General features: G+C 41.0%; 1 protein-coding gene and 1 non-coding gene across 5 annotated transcripts in view; both read right to left on the reverse strand.

The window, feature by feature from the left end:
• EPB41L4A (erythrocyte membrane protein band 4.1 like 4A) overlaps window positions 1-24,578 on the reverse strand; it is a 251,665-nt gene that overhangs the window by 170,456 nt on the left and 56,631 nt on the right. The window lies entirely within an intron of this gene.
• Window positions 16,578-16,681, reverse strand: LOC113594921 (small nucleolar RNA U13). The gene has a single exon (XR_003415413.1). It is a non-coding gene; the product is annotated as a small nucleolar RNA U13 (small nucleolar RNA).

Below are 24,578 nucleotides of genomic sequence, written 5' to 3' on the forward strand. Positions count from 1 at the left end.
AAATAAACGTTGAAAAAAAAAATTTTTTTAATTAAATTTTATATATATACGTGTATATATATACACATATATATATACATGTATTTATATATATACATGTATATACATGTATATATATAAATACATGTATATATATATATATGTGTGTATATATATATATAATTAAAAAAATTAATTAATTCACTTTGGTCACCATAATCTAGTCCTCATCAGTCACAGCTGGTGTTTCTCTTCCCTGCTCTTAAGTTCCAGCCACATTGACTTCTTTCCTTCCATCCTTTGCACCTGCTATTTCCTTTGTCTGGAAAGGATTCTTCCCCAGTCTTTTTTAATCCATCAGGCACCACCCTTAAATGTCCACAAAGTTATGTTTCCTGATTCCCCGCACTCAGCAAGGAAAGGCTCCCTGGAGGAAATCTTAATGAATGAGGAGGATTTGGATGAGTGGACAGAAAAAAAGAAAAGGCCTTCTAGGTGAAAGGAAAACATGAATGAAGATACAGCGGAGGATTAGAATATACACAACATTTGTAGTTCAAAGAGCTATGCAAAATCCAGAGACCCACATTTAAGTTAATTTTAACAACAAAAATGAATAGGAGTCAGGTAGTAGAAATCTATGCATAATCCTAATCAAAGTAGAGTTTGGGCTAGAACTTCGTCAACAATAGTAATATACTAAGCTAAGTAACCAAAACACACACTGCAGGGCATAGCTGTCAATTATCTAGGGAACTGAGACTGTATGGACTGTCATTTGGAAACATGCAGGTCAAAAAACTCCAAAGTCGTGTGACTTTCTTTCCACTACACACATTCCTGTGGTAGTCATTGCAGCTGCTCACGGAACATGCCCAGTGGTAGGACAGGCACTTGGTGGTTAGGGGGGGACCCTGTGATTAGGGCTTACCACTGTGCTGATTCAAACTTTGAGACCACAGAGCTAGGAGTCATCAGGGAGGCAACAGTACAGAAAGAAGACGACCACAAGGTCCAAACACTAGGTGGTTGTGCCACTGAGGTACCATGAATGCAACCTCTCATTACTGAAGGCCAGACCGGAAAAGACTTTCAGTTACAGGTACAAGAAGTAGGTGGTAGCTTTTAGAGTTGACAAATAACCTAAAGGTACTCTGGGGACAATTACATGCCTTTCAACTTTTTCAAGGCCATGCCTCAAAACTATTTCTGATCTCTCTGGAGCGAATGCATCTTTTCAGTAGAGGCTTCTCTTTCAGTCTCCCCACATTCTGGAGTCCTCTCCTTCTGAGCAATTCAAGACATACCACCTGTGTGTAGGTAGTGCCTGGGGCCACAGAGAACCCCAACACAGTGTGGAACCACTATGCATTGCTGACATTATTACCCCTCAATAATTTGTCTTTCAAACTTGTGCAGATTTTGTAAGATGCAAGAATATTTGATCATTAATACTGATAATGCATTTGTACTAAATGAAATTTTATCAGCTTGTCTTCTGCAATAACATTCTAAGATATCTAGCTGTATTTTAGTTTTTCTGAAATCCCATAATTGGATAGTTACAGAACCAAACTGTTACAGTTAGCTATGCCAAATTTGAGTTGGTCTGTATCCATCTACTCTAGCTGTATGACATTCCCTCCATCAACCAATGTTTTTTGAACATTTACTATATTCCAGGCATTGTATTAAGCATTACTGTAATGTAACAGTAATGCCACTAACAACTGACAAAATTTATTGGACACATAAAACACGAAGACTGGATTTTAAGTGCATCCGTGCAGTATCTCAGCTATCACAAGAGCCTCAAGAGGCTGATAATACTCCTCCATCCTTTCACAGATGAGAAAACGCAGGCTGAGAGAAACAAAGTAACTCACCTAAGGTCACACAGCAAGTGGTGGGACAGCAAAACCTATTTCCCACCACACTATACATTTTGGGATCTTAATCCCAATATCAATAAAGCATTCCTTATCCTCAAGAAGGTTAAAATGCCTAAGAAGTGATGAGTATGTAAACAAATAGCCCTTTCTGACCCACATTGTAAGAGAAGTTCCAGGAAGAAGGTGCTATGAGAATAAGGAAGAGGAGGTGGACCCTCAAGTGGGAGTGATCAGGGTGGGGAAGCCTTTGGGCCCTTCATTCCAAATGAAGGAGCAGACATTCCTGGAGGAATGGCTGGAACAACGGCACCACTGCAGGAAGGCCCGGGCTGGTGAAGAGACACAAGAGGACTCCACAGACCGAGTGTAAAGTCTCCTCTCAAGCCATCTCCTCTGCCACATCCCTGCCTCTCACTCCCCACATGGCCACTTCTCACCTTTTCTGAAAAAGGCTGTCAGTGTTCCTCTCTCTAAAAGCTCCCACGAATAAAGCCAAATGCCTTGGCATGACGTTCAAAACCTACTTTACCAACTTCAGCTCCTTTCACTGCCACGTACCCCATCTAACCTGTTCTCCAGCCAGACCAAACCTCTTATTTTCCACAAGCACATTGTCCTCTCTCACACCTCCAAACCCTTGCACAGGCTACATCCTTTCCTCTCCTGGTGAACTCCTACCAACCTGTCCCTTGGCAGCTGCCTCAGAGTCCCTGCCCACGCTCACCCTGGCACCCCCCCAGCCAGTCTGGCTTCCCTACGGCTCCCTGACTCCAGGAAGCCTCTTCTACTGCATGTCCCATGTTGGGTCCCCAATTTCTTCAGAAGAGGGGGTTTCCTCTTCCAACCAATTTAAAAAAGAACACCCCCTTATACAAACACTCCCCAGCTTCCTCATTTCCTTCATACTGCTTTATTTTCTTCATGGCATTCATCACACACATTGATACACACACACACACACACACACACACACACACACACACACACACATTTTTCATTGTGTATTTGCTAATGGCCTGCCTCACTCTTCATCAGGGTTGGCAGACTATGGTGCATAGCCAAATCTGGCCTGCTGCCTAAGCTCTGACTGGAACAAAAGCACACCATTGTCTCACATACTGTCTACAGCACAGTCGAACGAATAGTTGCCACAGAGACCTCATGACCCACAAAGCCTAAAATATGCCTTACCTGATCCTTTCCAGAAAAGCTCAGCCAATCCAATTCTGGAATGTGCAGCAAACTCCCCATCCCTGTTGCCTCTGTTGCTGTGCTCACAGTTTACCTCTAGCCCTTTTAGTACATTATCTAGCATGAAGCAGGCAGTGAGAAACCATGAGTTAAAGTAAGAGGTAGCAGGAAAAGTGTGAAAGAAAAGGAGAAAATGGATGCAAGAGATGCTGGTGATTGGGTCTGGGTGCCAGAGAAAAGAGGAGGAATCACACGGCAGAAGCATTTTACATGTGGCTGTGTACCTTGGTCAAAGGAGGAGATTCTAACCATCAAACCACAAATACAAGTTCCGCATCAGGGCTGGCTATCTTCCCACTGATGGGTGTAAGATGAAGAGGTCGGGCTTCTCAGCGAGCTGAGTCACTGTCTCTGACAGCACAGCCCCTGTGAATGAATTGGCTTTATTACTAGGCGACTGAAATATATGTTGGAGGATTCAAAGTTTCGGTACCTATAGATAACATGCTTAAGTCTGAGTGGCTAACAACATAGTAACAAATAAATACATTCAAACAAACATATTAACTTAAAAATTTCAAATGCTAAACTATTCATAAGATACAGAAAACCTTAGATCTGATGGAGGAGATCCTTCAATAATTAGAAAATCTCACTTTGGGTTAACAAACAAGAAACTGGGGCCCAGATTGGTCAGCTACTCACACCAAGCCACCCAGGTGGTTGACCGGAGGAGGCTGGAACAGAACCCACAGCTCCTGACTAGGCGCCCAGGACTCCTCCCAAGTATCAACGCTCATAGCAGCACAGAGGTCAGGGCCCTGCCAACCTAGAGCACTCTCGTGAAGTGTTGTGGACAGAGCAAGACTTCCCAGGACTAAGGGAGCCAGGGAGGGATACAAAGAACTGCCCAGTTAGGAACTCTAATGGGGATTTCCAGCCCTTATTTAACTTGACCCTTCTGTGGCACAGTGGTCCTTAAAATTTAGGGAGCAATCACAGTCAGCTGGTAACGTTCCTTAAACAGATAGAGTTTCTAATTTCTGGGGCCCTACCCATAGAGCTTCTAATCTGTTTGGTCTAGAATGGGCCCAGGGGACACTGATGCTATGGATCTAGAGATCACATTTTGGGAACAACTGCTGTGGCAAGTGACCATCACTATGACCTGTGCTGTGGTTTTCTGGATACTCTCTCACCTGGCTCTTCACCTCCCTCTCTGGTTTCTAGTTTTCTTCGATGAAGAGGAGATGGGAAATAGAATGGTGGCTGGTGCAAGTTCAAGGAAGTTACAAAAAAAAAAAAAAAGGACCTGAGATCTTCCACACAGGAGGAAGAGCCGCTCTTGGTGAGGGCATGGTAAAATGTGGGGACGGAAAGAATGGCAGGCGTCACAACAGACAGGAGGGGACAGAATCTATCCAGACAGTAGTGACAAGCTCAGTGCTCTGGAGGTCAAGGAATGAATAACTTTACAAGTGTGCCGGGGTGAATATCTCAAGATGAATGCTACCCAGCTCAAATTCCTGTGATTATTATGCTGTTCTGCCAACAGGGCTGACATGTGTCAAAATAGTTTAGTGCGTCTAGAATTGCCTTCTGAGAATGCAGCACATTCTTTATATATCCTCAACATTTACAAATTGCCATTTGAGGGCAGCTGTAAGTTGGGAAAAATGCAAAAATTATCTGAAGACCAGTTTAATAAAGGTGTTGAGCACACTGAATAACACGGTATTTTCTAGTTAAAAAAATAACATATAAGTTTAAAGTAATTGATTTTTAAAAGGTGTGTTATATATATTACTCAGAGTGGTTCGCAAGACAAATCTAGAAGAAAAGTCCCCAAAGTTCTGTAAGCAACAGTGGAGTACCATTATGCTATACACAAATTCTGCTGAAAAATACACATAGATACACAGTTCTGAAATGTTTTCTTAAAATTGGCCTCACAATTTCCTAACTGTAAGATTGATGTTTAAGTCACCAAACAAAAGATACATAGTAAAGAACAGATGACAGAGACTGACCTGCCAGCACCTTCCTCTTTATGCTCCTCCCATAAAACCAACAGTATTGGGTCTCTAAATTCAGGTCATCACCTCCCTGTCCCTGGAAGAGGGTTCCTCGATGATAAAACAGGTGCTGGCAAGGAGACAAATTAGCATGATTCCCCCAAAGCTGAAAGCCCTGGCTCTGTCGCCAGATTCCATTCCAATCCCAGCTGTACTACTTCCTGAATGTGTAGCTTCAGACAAACAACCTTCTAAAGCTCAAAATTTCCCACTTTAAAAACACAACTGGTAATAAAAACTGCCTCACAGGACTGGTTTAAGAATTAAATGACGGGGCGCCTGGGTGGCTCAGTCGGTTAAACATCCGACTTCAGCTCAGGTCATGATCTCGCGGTCGGTGAGTTCGAGCCCTGCGTCGGGCTCTGTGCTGACAGCTCAGAGTCTGGAGCCTGTTTCAGATTCTGTGTCTCCCTCTCTCTCTGACCCTCCCCCGTTCATGGTCTGTCTCTCTCTGTCTCAAAAATAAATAAACGTTAAAAAAAAAAAGGAATTAAATGACAAGATTCTGTGCTTGGCTGGCACATGCTAATTCACGGTAAGGGTGCCCTCCATGCGAGCTGACATTGTTATCACACTAATGCATCAGCCAAGGTCAGGATGTCCCACTGGAGCCTGAGTGTACCCCATACTCCATCATCCCCCTCCTCTCTGATCATGAGGGCTAAAGCCAGCTCCAGAAACTCAGAAGAGTCAATGGGTACTTTCACAAATCCTACTTCTTCCAAACAGGACTTAGGACCAAGTAAAGCCTCTGTTCTTCAGCACTGGACACAAGCATCTTCTTCCTAAAGCCCCTTCTGGCCAGTGTACTTGAGCCACTGCCTCTCCCCCACAGATAGAAAGACAAGGCCGATGAAGCCTATTTTATGCTTTGTCTTCTAAGTTGATTTTCTATTACTCCTACCACTAATAATTGCCATAAATTACTGAGCACTTAATGTGACCAGACACTATCCTAAAGCGGTTTACAAGGATCATCTCATTACCACAGAAACTCTTTGAGGCTGGAAATACTTTTATACCAGTTCTCAGAGGAGGAAAAATTGAGACACAGAAGTGAAGTAACTTGCTCAAGATCAAATAGACAACAAGCCATGAAGCCAGGATTAAAACACAAGCCATGTCACTCAGAGCCCATTCTCCTAACCACACGCATCCTCAAACACACAGCCAGATTTCAAGGATCCAAATCACAGGCACTCTAAAACTGCCTGACAGCACTCCAGGCAAATGCTTCCTTGGCGATGACCCTAAACCTCCACCATCAGGCCTTTATTTCCTAGTATGAAAACGTAACAGTGCATCTTTGAGTTTTGTTTTTAAGAAGACTTCCTCAACTTACTCCTTTCCCCTCCCTCTGAAAGGCCCAAGTCAACTGTCCTCTTCAGAAGACATGATCATGTGCTTTAGTTCCTCAGGGAGAAGGAACCTTATTCAGTTCATTCTTCTCATGTGTTACTATCAGAGAGCAGCCTTATAAAGTACTAAAGGCAAAAAATAGAAAAAAAATGTAATACAGAGACAGTATTCCTGGAAATGCATTACACTTCCATTGGAGAATCTTTCAACCATTGCATATTTTATGTGACTGCCATATTGCCAAAAATCACATTACCCACTTTAGATAAAGAAATCAACATCCAAATATGAAGTATTCACCGGATAGAAGGAGACCCTGAGGGTGCAAAGGTTATGATCCCAAGGTTATGTGGGCATCTATATTTGCCCTATTCTATGCCTAACTGTCAAGTTGCCAAGACACAAAGTATTTTAAGATTTATCTTCTCATTTCAGTTTTGACAGCTTTAGAAGAAAACAAAATATTCCTTAATGCCCGTATTAGGTTCCTAACACTGCTGTAAGAAAGTACCACACACTGGGTGGCCTACACAACAGAAGCTTATGGTCTCACGGTTCTGGAGGCTCAAAGTCCCAGGTCAACGGGTTGGCAGGTTGGTTCCCTCTGAGGGCCATGAAGGAGAATCTGTTCCATGCCTCTTTCCTAGCTTCCAGTAGCCTCAGGCTTTTCTTGGCTTGTAGATGGCATTTTCCCCATGTCTTCACATTGTCTTCCCTCTGTTCACATCTCCCTCTGTACAAATTTCCCTCTTTTATAAGGACCCAGTCATACATCTTTTGTAGGGACACAATTCAACCCATTACAATGCTTAATAGGGAGTCTTAGAGCACCTCTTTTTTTAATAATATTTTTTAAGTTTATTTATTTTTGAGAGAGACACAGAGAGAGAGAGCAGGGGAGGGGCAGAGAGATAGGGAGAGAGAGAATGTCAAGCAGGCTCTGCGCTGTCAGCACAGAGCCTGATGTGGGGCTCGAACTCACAAACCATGAGATCATGACCTGAGCCAAAACCAAGAGTCAGATGCCCATTAGACTGAGCCACCCAGGCGCCCCTATATCACCTCTTTTAATAAGAAAAGATTTTCTAGTTCTCATGTAAATATTAAATAGTAATAACATATCCCTGATCTGAATATAACAATTTTTAAATGCTACATAACAACATGTTAAGGTTTTATTTTTACCTTTCACCTTTGCTAGTTCTTTTTTTAAAAAGATTTTTTCTTTATTTTTGAGAGAAAGATAGCATGCATGTGGGGGGACAGAGAGGATGGGGGGAGAATCCCAAGCAGGCTCCATGCTGTCAGCTCAGAGCCAACGTGGGGCTCGATCTCACAAACCGTGAGATCATGAGTTGAGCTGAAATCAAGAGTCACACACTTAACCCACTAAGATACCCAGGCGCCCCTACCTTTACTAGTTCTGATACAACTACATATACCTTTCTGCCAATTTCACTTTGCGATGTGAATTTTGTTTGCAAAAGATCCACTTAAAACAATGTATATCTGGGGCGCCTGGGTGGCTCAGTCGTTTGAGCGTCCGACTTCAGCTCAGGTCACGCTCTCGCGGTCCGTGAGTTCGAGCCCCGCGTCAGGCTCTGGGCTGATGGCTCAGAGCCTGGAGCCTGCTTCCGATTCTGTGTCTCCCTCTCTCCCTGCCCCTCCCCCGTTCATGCTCTGACTCTCTCTGTCTCAAAAACAAATAAATGTTAAAAAATTAAAAAAAAAAAAAACAATGTATATCTTAGTACTTTACACCTTGGATAAAGATCCCGTTTAGACGCAAGCCCCAAACACTCACTCAGCCCTAAAATAATCCTCTGTATTGTTCATAAACAGGTACTCACACACACACACACCCAAGGGTCTCCACACATGCTGTTCACTCTGCAAGCATACTTCCTTCTCTCCATCAGTTAGTCAGGTGGTTTGCCACCTTTCTTCATTCAGGTTTCTGTTCCAAGGTGTCCTCATCTGAAAGGCTGTCCCCAAACACTGCTCCATCCTCCCCACTCCCAACACTCCTGTCCCCTTCATCCAACTTTTTCTTCTTAACATCTACTGTATATTTTTTCTGTGTGTAATGGTCTCCTCCCACCAGAATGTAAGTTTCACTGGAACAGGGACAGCCTGACACAAGGACACTCAATGACTTTTAGTCCAATTTATTCAATGAATCCTTATCAAGTTCCAAAAATCCCACATGCAATTCATTGTGTTTGATTATAATCTTCCTACTTGAAACTGATACAAATGTTGCTTACTTCCCTCACAACCAATTCTTCAAGGAATATGTCTACAAAAATATACTGTGTATGCATGCACATATAAAATTATTTTAATAGAAGTCAAATGTAGCTTTAAAGTATAGGATGCTTGAGCTGCCAACTAAATATCACAGTAATAGGATTCCCTAATACCTATTTCATGATCTCACAAATTAACAAGGCATGTAAACCATTATAAACATTTCTGTTGAGGGTTCACATCCAACAATCCAAAAGGAAGTAATTTTAAATGTTAAAAGCTATATTGCTCATCCTTAACTACATGTTTTAAAAATAGGATAGATCCCTATATCGAAAAAAATAAAAATAAAAAAAATACTGAAAATATTTTTGCGCAGTAACCCAAAATTCTGTATATCATCTTAGCTTAGGTGAAGACATTGTAACAGTATTATGTATGCAAATTAAAAACAGCAAAATTCTTTCAAATAGGTTTATTTAAAGCCATGTACCAACTTCATTCCTCTAGAATGGAACAAAATAACTCATAAAACACTATGAAAAATTATCTGCACTAGAAACTGTAAAATTGTCAGAGAAATAATTCTTGGAAGACATCTACTTAAAAGCTGCTAAAAACTTCACTTTCTAAAAAGAAAAGTTAGGGGTACCTGGGTGGCTTAGTTGGTTAAGAGTGTGTGCTCATTCTCTCTCTCTCTCAAAATAAATAAACATTAAAATAAAATAAAAAGAGAAGTTGGGGTGCCTGGTTAAGCATCCAACTTTGGCTCAAGTCACCATCTCGTGGTTTGTGAGTTCACCCCCCACATTGGGCTTTGTGCTGACAGCTCAGAGCCTGGAGCCTGCTTCGGATTCTGTGTGTCTCCCTCTCTCTCTCTGCTCCTCCCCCACTCATGCTCTATCTCTATCTCTCTGTCAAAAATAAACATTTAAAATTCTTTTTTTAAAAAAAGAGAAGTTAATAAGTAACACTTTTTCATTAAAGACCATTTCGCTAGATATACAGGCAACAAAGAGAAACACACACAGTGTGCAATAAGCAATGGTGCTTATTGGACATAAGAAATGCTATCCCAGCTGGCTCGCCTATTTCTTTTCCTTCCCTCTCTTTGTCTCTTTTCCCTATTCTTTCTCCTATCTCTCTTTCCACTGAATTGTAGACCCATGAAATATACCTTATCTTATCACTGGTCTTTCCTGATGACTTTTCTAAAGCGTTTACTGCCATGGATTTATAGGAGCTGTGCTCAGCCCAATCCAGTTGGGTGGGTTTGAGAAGCCTGGCAGTCCCAAGTGGGTGGGCTGGCAGTGGATTTTATGGAGTTGTAAGAGGAACATATTCTAGGCTCCATTTCATCAGCCAGGCCAATTTCCCCGTTGCTGACTTAGGTACCAGTTTAACCCAATCCTTGTGAAAGGAATGAGAACTGGAAGGGTCTACTTTTAGCATGCTGGGCTGCAGTGGAAGCAGCCAGCTCCATGGCCACCTAGGTTGAAGAAGTGAGGAGGTCACATCTGAAGAGGTGGTCTTGAGGAAAAAGCAACCACCAAGACTCACAGCAATTAGCTTGTATGTTTCCGGTTAGTGGATCGGCATACAAAGTAGGAAAATTCCAGCTACACAGATACTCAGGTTTTGCAGTAAGCTGCTAGACCTCAGAGACATTCACTTCCAAGAGTGCATTTTGGCAGTCCATCTCGTGAGCACAAACAAACCTCTCCTAACCCAGAAAAGAAGACTCATCTAGGAACTGCACGAGGCACTTTTGGCAGGGATGGTTTCTAAACAGGTTTCTGAGAGGTTTTCCGTAATGTTGAAGTGATTTTAAACAAAAATGCCACATTCAGAATGTGGCCTGTAGGACAAGATTCCATTTTAAAGCAAGTGACATACAGAGCACAAATAAGAATCTGGGAATAGCAGGCAGTTGACTTTACAGACATACAGTTTCCATAAGAGCCTTTTACATTAAAGGTTCTCAAGTGCTTTCAACCATTTGTTGATTCCATTCTCCCAACAGCCCTGGAAAATCATTTGGTAAAATTTGCTTCATAATTTCAAACATTCTCAGGTTGAAGGAGGCAGCCAAAATGAATTTCTTATCCCCCGTGCTTACGAAAAAATACAGCATGGAGACAACGTAGCACAGTGATGAAGAATTCAAACTTGGGTGCAGACTGCTTGAATTCTAATTCTGACACTTAACTAGCTGTCTGATGTTGGGGAAGTCAACTGACCCGCCTGGAAGATGGGAACATCTATACTGTGAAGATGAAATGAGCGGACACATGGGAAGGACTTCCCCTGCCTGGCACATAGCAAGCACTCCCAGTTAGCTATGCTGTTGTTGCCATCGTCGGCACCAGCATCCCCAACATCATTTCAGGAAAGGTTAAGAGCTCAGGTTCTGAGTCAGATTTGGCTTGGAGCTCAGCATACACAACTGAACCTTCACCAAACCATCTATTATAAAATGAGTAGGACACACTATCTAGGAAGAACAAATAACCCAGTATTTTCAACAAACAGCAAATCAGAGAAAGCAAAGCTACAGTTTCATAGCTACCAACTGCAGTGTATAGCTCTTGTTTGTATTCTGATCCAAGCTATTAAAAAATATAAAACAATTGATCATTTTCACTTATGAAACAGCCAGCAATGTTAATATTGACTATTTTATATTAAGTACTACTAAATAGGATTTCGGTTATGTTATTAAAAACCTCTTATCTTTTTTTCCTTAATGTTTATTTTTGAGAGAGAGCATGAGCAGGGGAGGGGCAGAGAGAGACAGAGAGAGAGGATCTGAAGCTAAGAGCACAGAGCCCAATGAAGGGACTGAAGTCCCAAACTGTGAGATGACCTGAAGGCAGATGCTTAACTGACTGAGCCACCAGGGTGCCCCGTAAAAACCTCATATATTCTTAAGCGATGCTCTCCAGTACCATAGTCACTACCTACATGTGGCTATTTAACTTTATGTTAATTAAAAGTGAAATTTTAGTTCCTCAGTCTACTATCCAGAAGCCAAGCGCTCAATAGCTTCATGTGGTCAGTGACTACAGATAAAGATATTTCTGTCATCACAGAAAATTCTGTTGGACAGCACTGGGCTAGAGATACATATCTACTGAAATATTTGTGGATAAAATGATATGATGACTAAGACTGGTTTCAAAATAAAACAGGAAGGAGAGACACGAATGAAGGTGTGAATGAAGTAAAACTGGTTCACGGTTGTTGCAGGGGAGATACATGGTGGGGGGTTTATTAAAGTGTCCCGAGTCAATATGGCTAGGCTATAGTCCTCAGTTACTCAAATACTAATCTAGGTGTTACTGTGAAGGTATTGTGCAGACATGATTAAAGTCTATCATCAGTGTAAGAGATTATCCTAGATAAACTACATGGATCTGAATCAATCAGTTATAAGGCCTTGAGTAGAACTGAGGATTCCTGCAAGAATAAGTTCGACCTGTGGCCAGCAGCTCTGCTCATGTCCAAGAGATCCAGTCTGCCCTTCTTGGCCATCTGCTCTGCAGATCTCAGACTTGCCTATCTAGCCCCCATGATGGCCTAAGTTATCCTTGCAACAAATCTCTTCATATACATATCCTACTGATTCTGTTTCTCTAGGAAACCCTAACTGATACAGTGTACTTCTTTAGCATTTGATTCTTTCACACTACCTCACACAGATACTGTGAAATAACAACTCTAAATATCTTAACACAGTACCTACCACTTAAGTCTCAATAAATGCTAACTATTATAGTATTATTTCTTCATTTATGTCAACATAATCTTTTTTTTTAAGTAGGCTCCATGCCCAACCCCAGAGCTCAATGCGGCACTTAAACTCATGACCCTGACATCAAGACCTGAGCTGAGAACAAGAGTAGGATGTTTAACCGACTAAGCCACCCAGGTGCCCCCCAACATAATCTTATTTTGCCAAAATTTGTAGTTCCTGAGACACAGAATACTCACATGATATAACAACCTGCATTAGTATTTTCATTTCCATCTCACTTTATCTGGCTGACGTGACAACAGGCTCCCTTACGGGCATGGATGGAACAGTTCACAGCTCTGCACAGGCTCTTGAATTAAATGGAATCAGCCCTAATTAGAATACACTGACGCATAGCTGAGGAAAAAGTTTTATGCAATTAAGTTTATAAGTCTTACATACAAAAGTGAAGGATTTTAACAACCTCAATATCCAACAATAGGGAACTGATTATATAAAACTGGATACAGTGGGCTAACAGATAGAATGGGCTGTTATACGTAAAGCATATTTAATGACATTTGGAAATGCTAAAAACAGTGTCAATTTTTTATAAAAGTAGGCAATATACACAATAATATCTCAACTTTAAAAAAAAACATACTATACTACAGAGAAATATACAGAATGTTAACCATGGTTATTCCTGGGTACTGAGACTGTATGATAATTTTTTTCTGTACTACAGTATAATTTATATACATATCTAAAGAATACAGTTTGATGAGTTTGGCAAATATACCCATGTAACCCAAAGCCCAATAAAAAAGAGAACAGCTCCATCATTCCAGAAAGTTCCCTAGAGCCCCTTTAGAGTCACTATGTTCACACACATCTCAGGCAACCTAGGATGATTTTTATTTTCTTTTTATATCTTTCTGTTTTCCAAATTTCCAGTATAAACATGTATGTATAAGAAATTTTGATGTTTTGTTCTTTTATTTTAAAGAGTTAGGATGGTATACAGTTCTTTGATTTGATTGATAAGGACAAGGGAGATTAATTCATTTGCCCAGAAATCTTAGTTTACTAGAAATACTAGGAGCAAGACTGTTAATTCATAGCACTCCACAATTATTTGTGCTTTCTCTTTTCAAGCTTCTCAGTGTTTTTGTATGTCACATCATTTACCCACACAGATATGGGGTGTTGTATTTTCAAACATCTGATAGAAAAGATCCTTTAAAGTTAACAAAATAAACCAAACAAGAAAGAACTTATAAGATGCCTATAGGTTAACAAACAGAAATTGAAAGAAGTCAAACTGAGAAAAGGTACTTCCTTCTGGTTCTCATAAAAAATGTTAGTCCCAGAGGTTCATAAACAGAAACATCGCAGCCATATACACCATACTGTAGAAATGTTACTGTCAATGCTTTCTAATGTTACCATGTTATTTCACAGTAATAACTGAAGATAAACAAAAACAAATTTTGGTGAAACAAATTTGCAAATCATCATCTCCCTGTTCTATGAACCAATGCAAGTTTTAGCCACTGAAATCCTGAGACTTCTAAGGCTACAACTTCGAAAGGAAGGCTACATCTATATGAATTCTTAAAACCCCAGTACTCTTTCCAGCCTTCTAAACATCAAGGTGGAGATCTGAGGGTGGGCACCCAATATTTGGCATTTTGACAGTTATAGCCCAGATAGCCAGCTACATGTCTGATCCTAACCCCTAACCCCAAATCCAAGTTGGACACAAAACCAGTAAACCAACTGTGTCCTAAGCCACAACATGGATAGAAACACTAAGATCTACACATAATTCTGAAGAAACACTAAGTGAATAGCAAAGCAACTAAAATCTACAAATATTTACTATCATCTAGACATCAAACTGGGCTGGAATAACAAAAGGATCATTAGATACACACCACACACACACACACACACACACACACACACACACAAGCATTTTCAAAGTGTGATCCATTAAGGGGTTCAGGAGGTCAAAACTGTGTTTATATTAATTATAAGGTGTTACTTGCCTGCTTCACTGTGTTGACATCTGCACTGATGAAGGAAATACAATGATTAGGAAAAGGGTGAGGAACATGCAGAAGGAATCAACTGAATTTTTAAAAACTGAGGAACACTCTGGCAATTCTTCAGGCAATGTGAATAATTTTTACTGCTTATTAAAATGTGGAATTTAGGTAAGTACTAACATTTTGATTAGAGATTTTTCCCTCCCTCACCAATTCTTTCTCCTACAGCCATGACCTTCTAGCATCTTGGACCTTACACGGGTTTACCTAAGAACACGTGGTTGCTGTGTTCACATCAAATATGCTTTTGGACCTTCAGGTGGCTTTTAATTATTCATTTTTAAGTAGCTGTTCTTCTTCCCTTTTGCTACCTAAGCTTTGGATCTCCATTCAGAACATAATTGATACCTGTGGAATAGAGTAAGCAACAGAAAGACTAAAGTAGCTGCAATTTAGAGAAAAGTCTGAGTGCAAGAAGCTGAGCAGCCACAATCTTAGTCACAAATCAGAGTGGAGCACAGCCAAGGGCAGCCTCCACCTCCCGGCCCCCTGCACTCGGCAGAAGTCCAGGATCACGACCACCCTAGGCTAGCTAGCCACCCAGCCATAGGTGCCCTGCTTCAATCCCTTCAAACCCAACTTAACTCTTACTGCCAGATGCAGCTTCCCAGTGCCTGATCATCACACCTGTCCTCTGACAAAAACCCTGAAGAGCGCCCAGCACTTATCACATCTGCACTATGTAGGCTGGCATTTGAAGTTCTCCAATTTGTGGCTCAACTTACCCTCCCACGTTTATCTCCCCATATGCCCTTATTTTCAATAAACTGCAATATTTGATATTAGCCAACACATGCCACTTTTCACCACCTTTACTCACATCCCTCCATGTGAACTGCCATCCTCACTCTAGTCTCTGCCTATTGAAAGGCTTGCCCAGCCTTCAAGGTCTTCCTCAAGTCACCTCCTTCATGAAACCTTCCAAGCAACATCCCGCCTCTGTCCATTATCACATTGTGCCTGTATTATAATCATCGCCTTACTGTCACCTCAAAAGCCATGGTTTTCATGCTTTATTTCTCTTTCAATGTCTAATAACAGACAGTCCTCTCAAATTGCTTTAAAAATCATTTTCAGATATTAAAAATAACGTGCCCAAATCCTACTTTATGGGAAGCCATTTTTTTTAGAAAATATGATTTAAAAACACAGTAGATCTGAATGTTTCTTGGCTACGGACAAAACCTAAAACATCTGGGAAGTCCCATGAGTTACCCTGTAGGGCAAGTTGGAGGCCAGCTAGAGGAGGCAGGTGTGTGTGTGGAGGTGGGGGGCTGGGTTCCAGGCAGATCTGCACAGTGAGACCGTCTGTAATTGATAGGACACTGACATTGACAAAGCATTCAGGAGTGGAGGCAGAAAACCTACCTTAACAGTGGGCTCCCAAACATATATAAGGGATTGCATCTGTCCACTCAGAACCACACATGTGCAAGTCAAAAATGTGTTTCAAGGTATCCCCAAACTATTTATCCCTTATACATAACTGGGGAGCGTCACCTCACTCAAAATGTTCCTAAACACAATATTCATACCACACACCAGGCCTAATGCTGAGGATTTTTAAATGAAGGTGTGACTAAGACAGGGTCCAAATCCACATAAATAACTCAGTTGGGTGTAATGAGGGCTGTGGGGAGACGGAAAGAGCATGCAGAAGATTCTGGGAAGTAACTGGAGAGCCAGGAGGAGAACAGGCTCGTATCATGAATCCCAACAGAGAAGGAAGTTTCAGTGAAACAGGAGTGGCACAGCTTCAAATGACACTGCAGAGAACCAGTCTGGCATCTGGAGGCCCCTCATCATATGGAGGGAACAGGTTCGGGAGACTGGCAGGCATGGAGGCCAGACTGAAGGGAGCTGAAGTTTGCCAAAACAGGAAAAGAAGGGGATAAGGACACCATTTTATGGGGATGCACAGTGAAGAAAACACTGAGCGTTTCTGGGTTTTTGGTTTTTTGTTGTTTTGTTTTGTTTTTCACGTCAGACAGGTAATGTGCTGATGTTGTAACAAGGTTTAAGAGTGGCACATGTCACACAACAGCGTGAACACCCAATCATCACACTTAAGAATTACAAAAGGATCGGGTTTCTGGGTTTTTTTAAGGATGGAAGAGACTTGACAAAGCCCTGGTATAGGAAGATGGGGCTTGCATAACCAACTAGGGAGAGGAGCCTTAGAAGGAGCAGGCCCCTTCTCTGAGATGAAGGAGAAAAGAAGCATGGGTGCAGCGGGGTGTGAAGACAGAGAGGAGGGAAGCACAGGGAGTTTCTGCAGACTGCCTTCAGGCTCTCCTGAATGAACAGGGGTCCTGTGCTCAGGCCTGCAGGATGGGAAGCCCAGGGTGGAGAGGGGGAAGGTCTACAACAGCCACTGTGGGGAAAAAGGGAGAGCTATAGAAGACTCAAAGGACTGCCACGCAGAGACGAGTTCCCAAATGAGATTGGAAAACTGTGCTGACATCTGTTAGAAGACAAGCTTTTCTCTAGCAACACTGGGGCAGGGGTAGCAGAGAATGTATACAGATTCACATCCAGCATTAGAGCTGGCCAATCTGGGTATGGCAGGAAAAGAGAAAATGGAAGCCACAGCAGGAAATATGTCCAGGACAGGACTGACCAGGGGATCCAAAATTCAACAGAAAAAGAAAGAAAGCCTAGAAGAAGTTGACAAGGGGAAAATGTGTAAGCAGAGAGGCTGACATATAAAAATCAACTGGAGAGAGGACAGGAGGCTCCAATCAAAGAGGGAGTTATGAGTTTAAGATTTTGCAAAGTAGACAAGTTTCAGGTGATGACAAGGTCTAGGGTTTAGCCTCATCTGTGGACTGCTATAAAGAATAGTGGTCAGGGTCATGAGGTCAAGGCAGCAGTGTGAGGGATGGGAGATAGCATGGTGTAGAGCAGTGCTCCCTAACACAACTTCTGTAGTGATAGAAATATTCTGTCTATGGGGTCCCACAGCAGTCACCAGTCACATGTGGCGATGGACCACTTAAAATGTCCCAAGTATGACTGATGAAGTGAGTTTTTATTTACTTAGAGTTCATTTAAACTTAAATAAGCACATGACTAGAAGCTGCCATACTACATAATGAAGATGTAGAACAATGGTTTTCAACTTTGTTCAACAGAATTACCTGGAGAGACTTAAAACATACAGCTTCCTGGGTCCCACTCCCCAGAGACTGATTTAATTAGTTGGGCATGGTCTTAGGCATCAGTATATTTTAAATATCTTTTTCTAATTTAGTTTTGTTTTTGAGAGAGAAAGCATACACATGAGCAGGGGAGGGGGCAGAGGGAGGAAGAGAGAGACAGAGAGAGAAATCTTAATCAGGCTCCATGCTCAGCACAGAGCCCAATATGGGGCTTGATCCCACACCCCTGGGATTATGAGCTGAGCCAAAAATCAAGAGTCAAATGCTCAACCGACTGAGCCACCCAGGCACCCCAGTGTCAGTATATTTTAAACTTGACCAGATGCAGTCAAGTTTGAGAACCACTGGTAGAGGGGTTAAGAACACAGATTCTAGGGTCAGATGACATGAGTTCAAAACCAAATCTGCTGATTTTGACTTCTGTGACTTTGAGCAAGTAACTTCATCTGTAAAATGGGGATAATGACCTATCTACCTCAGAGGGCTAGTCTGAAGATTACATGACATACATAAAAGTGGTTGATAACAGTGCCTGGAACATCTTAGTTCCTTAAATGTTAGTCATTATTATTCCAAACAGATGTTGGAGGCTGACAGCTCAAGGAGAAAACAGTGGATGGGAGTCGCCAAAGGCCTAAATCTATGTTGAGGAGGTACCTGGAAGTCAGGAAATGACAGGGAAGAGGGTAAGAAGAAAGTAAGAGAGAACAATAAATAAAGGGAAGAGAAACAACCTGGAAGAGGCAGTAATAAATAAGGCAAGAAAATGCAGACCCTACTCTGTGGCAAAATGGGAAACTACACATGAGGAGAAAGAACATGGGAACCCATGTATCAGGAGAAGGCCAAATTTTAGTTAGGGAAGAACATGGAAAAAATGTTTAGTTCAATTTGACAGAATCCTACCTCCTCACCCAAAATGTTAACATAAGTTAATTATCAGTCAAGTAATGATTTTCATATCCCCCCCCCCCCCCCGCCATACAGTTCACCATTTATGAAAACATCCAGGAAGCACTTCCGATGGTGAAAATACCATTTTCTAATTGGGACATCACAGGAAGAGCCACCTCTGCACAACTTAAGAGTAAATACTTTATGATTCATACTTGATCCAGTTCAAACCCGGCTTCATCAGGGTTCACGTCTTTGCAAACCATATGCACAGACTCTATGTGCAAACCTGTTTTATTTGTCCTTTTAACTAAGTCTTTTTAAGTCTTAGGCAACACTCATGCCACTAATAAACACAGTATTATTACCTTCGGGTAAGAAAAATGAGTATTATGTGTGACTAAGGTTAAAAGTATTTAAAAAATTTTAAGAACAGGTGGATGTGGAAGGGAAAAGTAACCACCAGTAAATGTCTTAGGTTGCAATTTTTTTTCTATTTCTCTAGAATTCCACATAATTTAATGAACACAGATTTTTACTCAAATTTCAATGTCACCACCAGATTATTTCTTCAGCTTGCAAATGAAAATTAGTAATAAAGTATTCAGTTATTGGTAACTAGGTAGACAAGTTACTAGAAAGCTCAACAGTTATTTCAAAGATAGTTTCTATGCAACTCAAGTGGCTGAAGTTAAGCAATACAGTGCATGTAGATTAAGTGTTTCAAATGGATCCATTATATTTTTACCAAACAAACAAAAAAAACTAAGTCTGAAATTTCTTTATGGACTAGTTATTTGCCATGAGAAAGATAAACACCTACAACCTCTTTCCTATAAGCATGTGTCACACTTCAAAGTGACATTTCACATGGTTTGGGTTTGCTAAGTGGGTTTATATATTAGCACAAGTGCAGTTTCACTGCTGAAACACAATTTCCAATACAATGAAGTTCATTTCTAGTTCCTTATCAGGAGCCAGTTTGAGAGCACTGACAATGTAAAAATAAAAACACTCTTCCGAACCCAATCCTAACACAACTACAAGCTCTGCAGGGACTACCTTTTACAAAAGAACTACCAGGCATGCAGAATTCCACTCCTTCAGCTGTTCCTCCCATAACTGCCCACTAGAGATGCTTGTCTCAGTGCTATGTTGAGATCTGGTAGCTGGAAACAAAAGCATAACCAATGCACATTCTATTTGTTTTGATTCCTTCAGCAAGCAATCCTTACTTTTCTTTTAAGTTAGAGCTCCATTAAATCCTAGGGACCTAAATACCACCATCAACCAGTCTAAGTCAAGTTTATTGTGGTCAGGGGATTGATGATGTTTTGGCCTCTTCCATCTCATGGTGGAACCAATAAATCTGTGGATCCACCCTATGGTTATTTTGCAGTTTCTCAATGCATTACCAGAGTAAACATATGTAACTACTGGGAGAATTCCCACAATGGCTTCCTGACTATGGAAGATGGGCAATTATGGTAAGAATGACCAAGTGAAACATCCTGAACTTCCCTCCTTACCAGCACAGTAAACCAATAGAAATGCCACATCTGTGGGAAAACTATAGACATTAACACTGATGAAGAAGCATATGGCAAGCTGATACCCTGCAAACCAAACCACCCCCAACAAAGTGGGATATGTGGCACTCCTGGCTGCCCAAGAACAAAGGAAAGGACAGAAAACAAAGGGTTAAACTGATAGAGTCTCCTTCAGTTTACAAATATCTTAGTAATATTACAAGAAAAAGGAGATCTTATCAATAGCCTAATCTCCAGGAACTCCCTACTGTCTTAATGAAAAAACCTGAGGTTTTGTTTTTTTTTTTTTTTTTACAATAGCTAGGCCTTCAGTAATCTGTGTCTTCTTTAGCATATGGAAATCCCTTTAAGAAACTCCGTCTTGACTTTTATCTCCCCCAACTCCACAGTATATAAGCAGTCACTCTTCACAACCTCAGTGCAGCTCTTGCTGCCCAGGGGTTCCGTCCCCATGCTTTGACAAGATCACCTTTTTGCATCAAAGACATTTTCAAGAATTCTTTCTTAGCCGTCGGCTCCGAACCCCCACCACCATTCCAAAACCCCATCATACCACCACCAAAAGCTTGACATTTTAAGAACAGATAATTCCTATCACATTCCTGTTTAATTCACCTTTTTTTGTCTGGGCAGAAAGCAGGTAGATCTTGGAAAATGGCCAGGGATTATCCTAAATCCATTCAGGCAGTGGCTCTGATGTGGCTGATTTACCAAATTAAGTACTTTTCTGGAGCACATCTAGTGCCTGATATCTGATATGAAGCTACTAATCTGGAAAATGCTTTACCAATATGTAAAGAACACATGAAGCCATTTGCTTTTATTTTGCAAGGTCAAGAACAGCAACAACTCTCCTCTCAGCTATAATCTCATCTACAGAGCTGTTGCTTGTCTTCACATCCTGCAGACCATCACACTGGGCCCCTGCATTGATTACACCATGCTGCCAGGACCTGATAAACAGGAAGTAACAAATCCTTCAGATGTCTTAGTAAAATGCATTCAAGCTTGATGATGAAAAACAAAACCATGAAGATTCAAAGACTTCAACCTCAGTAAAGTGTCTGGGAATCCAGTGGTCTGGAACGTGTTGGAATATCCCCTCCAAAGTGAAATGCAAGTTGCTGAACCCTGAACTGCTTCCACTAAAAAAAGAGGCACATGATTCATGGGCCTTTTTTGCATTTTTAAGACAATGCATACCACATTTAACAATCTGCTCACTCCTTTACTATGTAACCTATAAGACCATCAGTATTGAGTAGGGCCCAGAGCAAGAGATGGTTATGCAGCATGTCTGGGCTGCAGCACAAACCACTATGCACTTGGGTCTTACCATGCAGCAGATCCAATTCACTGAATCCAGTAGGATCCAGAGAACTGCAGCACAAAACTCTCAGGTTCTGGAACGAAGCCAAGTCCTCTTCTGCAGATAACAGTCCTTTTAAGAAATGACTCCTGGATTGCCACTAGGTCTTGTCAGGGCCTGATTAAAGGTTATTAAGTAACCATGTGACCTGAGCTGCCGTGGCAATCTAAATGTTATCTGACCCCCCTGGTCATAAGGTTGGGCATGTACAGAAGCAATCCATCACCAAAAGACAACGGTATGAAAGCGATCAGATTCAAGCATGACTACAAGGCACAAGAAGTTGCATGGGAAGATGGCTCAGATAGGTCTAATATCTACTCCTACTGTACTACCACACCTAGAGCCTCACAAAGAGCTCCTTATGACCAGCTGACTGAGAAGGAAACTTGGGCCTGGGTTAGAGACAGTTTGCATGGTATCCACACACCAAGCAAAAGTGGACTCCTACAGCCTTACATCCCCAATAGTGTCCCTAAAATACACTTCATGAAGAGAAATCATCCCAGCAAATAGAACTATGACCAGTACATGTGCCTGTCCACTCCATCAATACTGAGAAATGGCCAGGATCACAGATCTACACTGAGTCATGTGCAAAGGCTAATGGTTAATCTGGACATTCAAGGACTTGGTGAAAAAACTGAATTCAGAAGAAGGGGTGTAAGAAGACCTAGCGAAGGTGCAAATGGATAGACCTTTCAGAATGAGCACAGTGTATGAAAAATATTTTTGTTCCATGTGAATGTATACCAAAGGCCTTCCAATGCAGAAGGGCCTCTTAATAACCAGGTGAACAAAATTACCAATCTGTGGATGTCAACCCCTTTCATCAGCCACCCCCATGCTTCCTCAGTAGACTTCAAGTAGAAGTGACCACAGTGACAGCAACAGAGCATATGTATGGATTCAACAACATGGACTTCTCACAAAGGCTAACGTGGCTCTTGTCAATAATGAGTACCTAATATGCCAACAGTGAAACCAGTCCTCAGTGCCCAAGATGGCAACATTCCCCTGGAGGATCAGACAACCACTCAGTGGCAGAGGGATTACACTGGATCCTTTCCATCAAGGAGGAGGCAATGATTTGTCCTCACTGTATATATCCCAGTTACACAAATGTACGTGCATGCAGATACACACACACATCCCCATGTATTTATTTTTCTTCACTTTTCCTTTCTTCATCCTTTTCAAGAAGAATTGATCATGGTGGTTAACTTTACAGTTTAGTTTCTAGGTTACAGATTATTCCTCTGGAATTGTGAATATACTAGAGAAGATCATTTCACCCAGAGGCAAATAACTGTTACCCAGCAATTAAGTTCTTAATCAGAGATCCTGCTGTCCATAGTTAATGGATTGCAATCACATGGGGGGGAAAAAACAAGTCACCCACCTGAATTGCAAAATTTTTAAAGACCGATAATACCAAGTGTTGGCAAGTAGGTGGAACAATTGGAATTCTCATATATTGCTAACTGGAGAGTAAACTGGTATATCCACTTTGGACAACTGTTTGGCATTATCTTCTAAAGTTAAACACACATGTACCCTATGATGCAGGAATTCTACTTCTAGCTGTACATGTAAGAGAAATGAGTGCATATGTCCACAAAAAGACTCAGCACTCTTTAAGAATGCTCAGAATAACTTATAATAGCTAAACCTGGTCCGTCACCAGTAGAATGGATAAATTGTACTATATTTATACAAAAGAACATCACACCGAAACGGAAAGGGTGGGGGGGGGGGTGGAGAACTTCTGCTACGAGCAATAACATGAAAGAATTCCAACGCATTATGCTAAGCAAAAGAAGTCAGAGAGAAAAGAATACATGTTGTCCTATTCCATTTAAACAATGTCATAAACAGGTGAAATTCATGTACAGTGCTAAAGGTCAAAGTAGTGGTCTCCCTCCAGGTGGATGAGTTGAGTGGGAAGGGAGGTAATGTTTAAAAAGAGACACAAAGGAGCCTCCTGGGGTACCAAAAATATTCTGTATCTTGTTCTGGATGGTATTTACATAATTGTGTCTACACGCAAAAATTCATCCAGTTGTATATTTAACAACTGTGTATTTTACTGTAGGTTATATATCAATAAAATTGTTTTTAAGAGATTTATTAATATGTATGGATTAGTTAGGAGAGAATCTAGAGGAGTTTTTGTGGGGGGTTTTCCAGTTCTCTAATGGTCAGTGATCCAACAAAGGTAAAAAACAAAAACAAAACAGATAATTCATCAAATTTTCAATTGAGAGCTTGCTTAGAGAAACTTCCATCTTCCTACATAGCCAGACGTACCCAATCATCTAATACAGCCAATTTCAATCACTCTCTATGCTCTCTAATATTCATATGGCTGGAATAACTTAATTGTTTAATTTGAACCAACTTATTTCTTGCTTCCGTTTCAAGGATAAGTAGGAAAAATGTCCCTGAAAGCCTTGATGAGCTAATTTTAAATGTAAGTCCTATATCATATACTACTTTAAAGTTACCCTAAATGATTATGATACAGCATCTTCACTTTCCATCTTAACATACCATGTTTCAAATCTCAAAATATCCATTTGAACTCTAGAATTACTTAAATGCACATTAAAAAAATAAAGCACTTTTATCCAGACTAGGGAGCCAATAGAAATCCAATACATTTGTAAAAGTGATTATCAAAGAAAATAAGAGCATCTGATTCTTAAAATATTTTATTATGTTGATATTTTTTTCTCCTTTCTTGACAAGCCAGGCTATCAAGGTAAACTAATTTAAATTCTTGGGCTTGTTGGTAATAACAAACCAAATGGATGAGCTTACCATTAGACTAAGGATCCTGTTTTAGATTTATAAAACAAACAGACCATTAATTTTAAAAGTCAACCAAAACATTGACCTCAGTTTGCCAAGGTTAATGTCAACATTGCTCAAAATTAAACCTTAGGGGACAACAGATAAGTCTTCAACACTCAACTAAAGTTCCCTAAAGTAATCATTAACAATGG

This window comes from Acinonyx jubatus, chromosome A1, assembly GCF_027475565.1.
Source record: "Acinonyx jubatus isolate Ajub_Pintada_27869175 chromosome A1, VMU_Ajub_asm_v1.0, whole genome shotgun sequence".
Taxonomy (NCBI): domain Eukaryota; kingdom Metazoa; phylum Chordata; class Mammalia; order Carnivora; family Felidae; genus Acinonyx; species Acinonyx jubatus.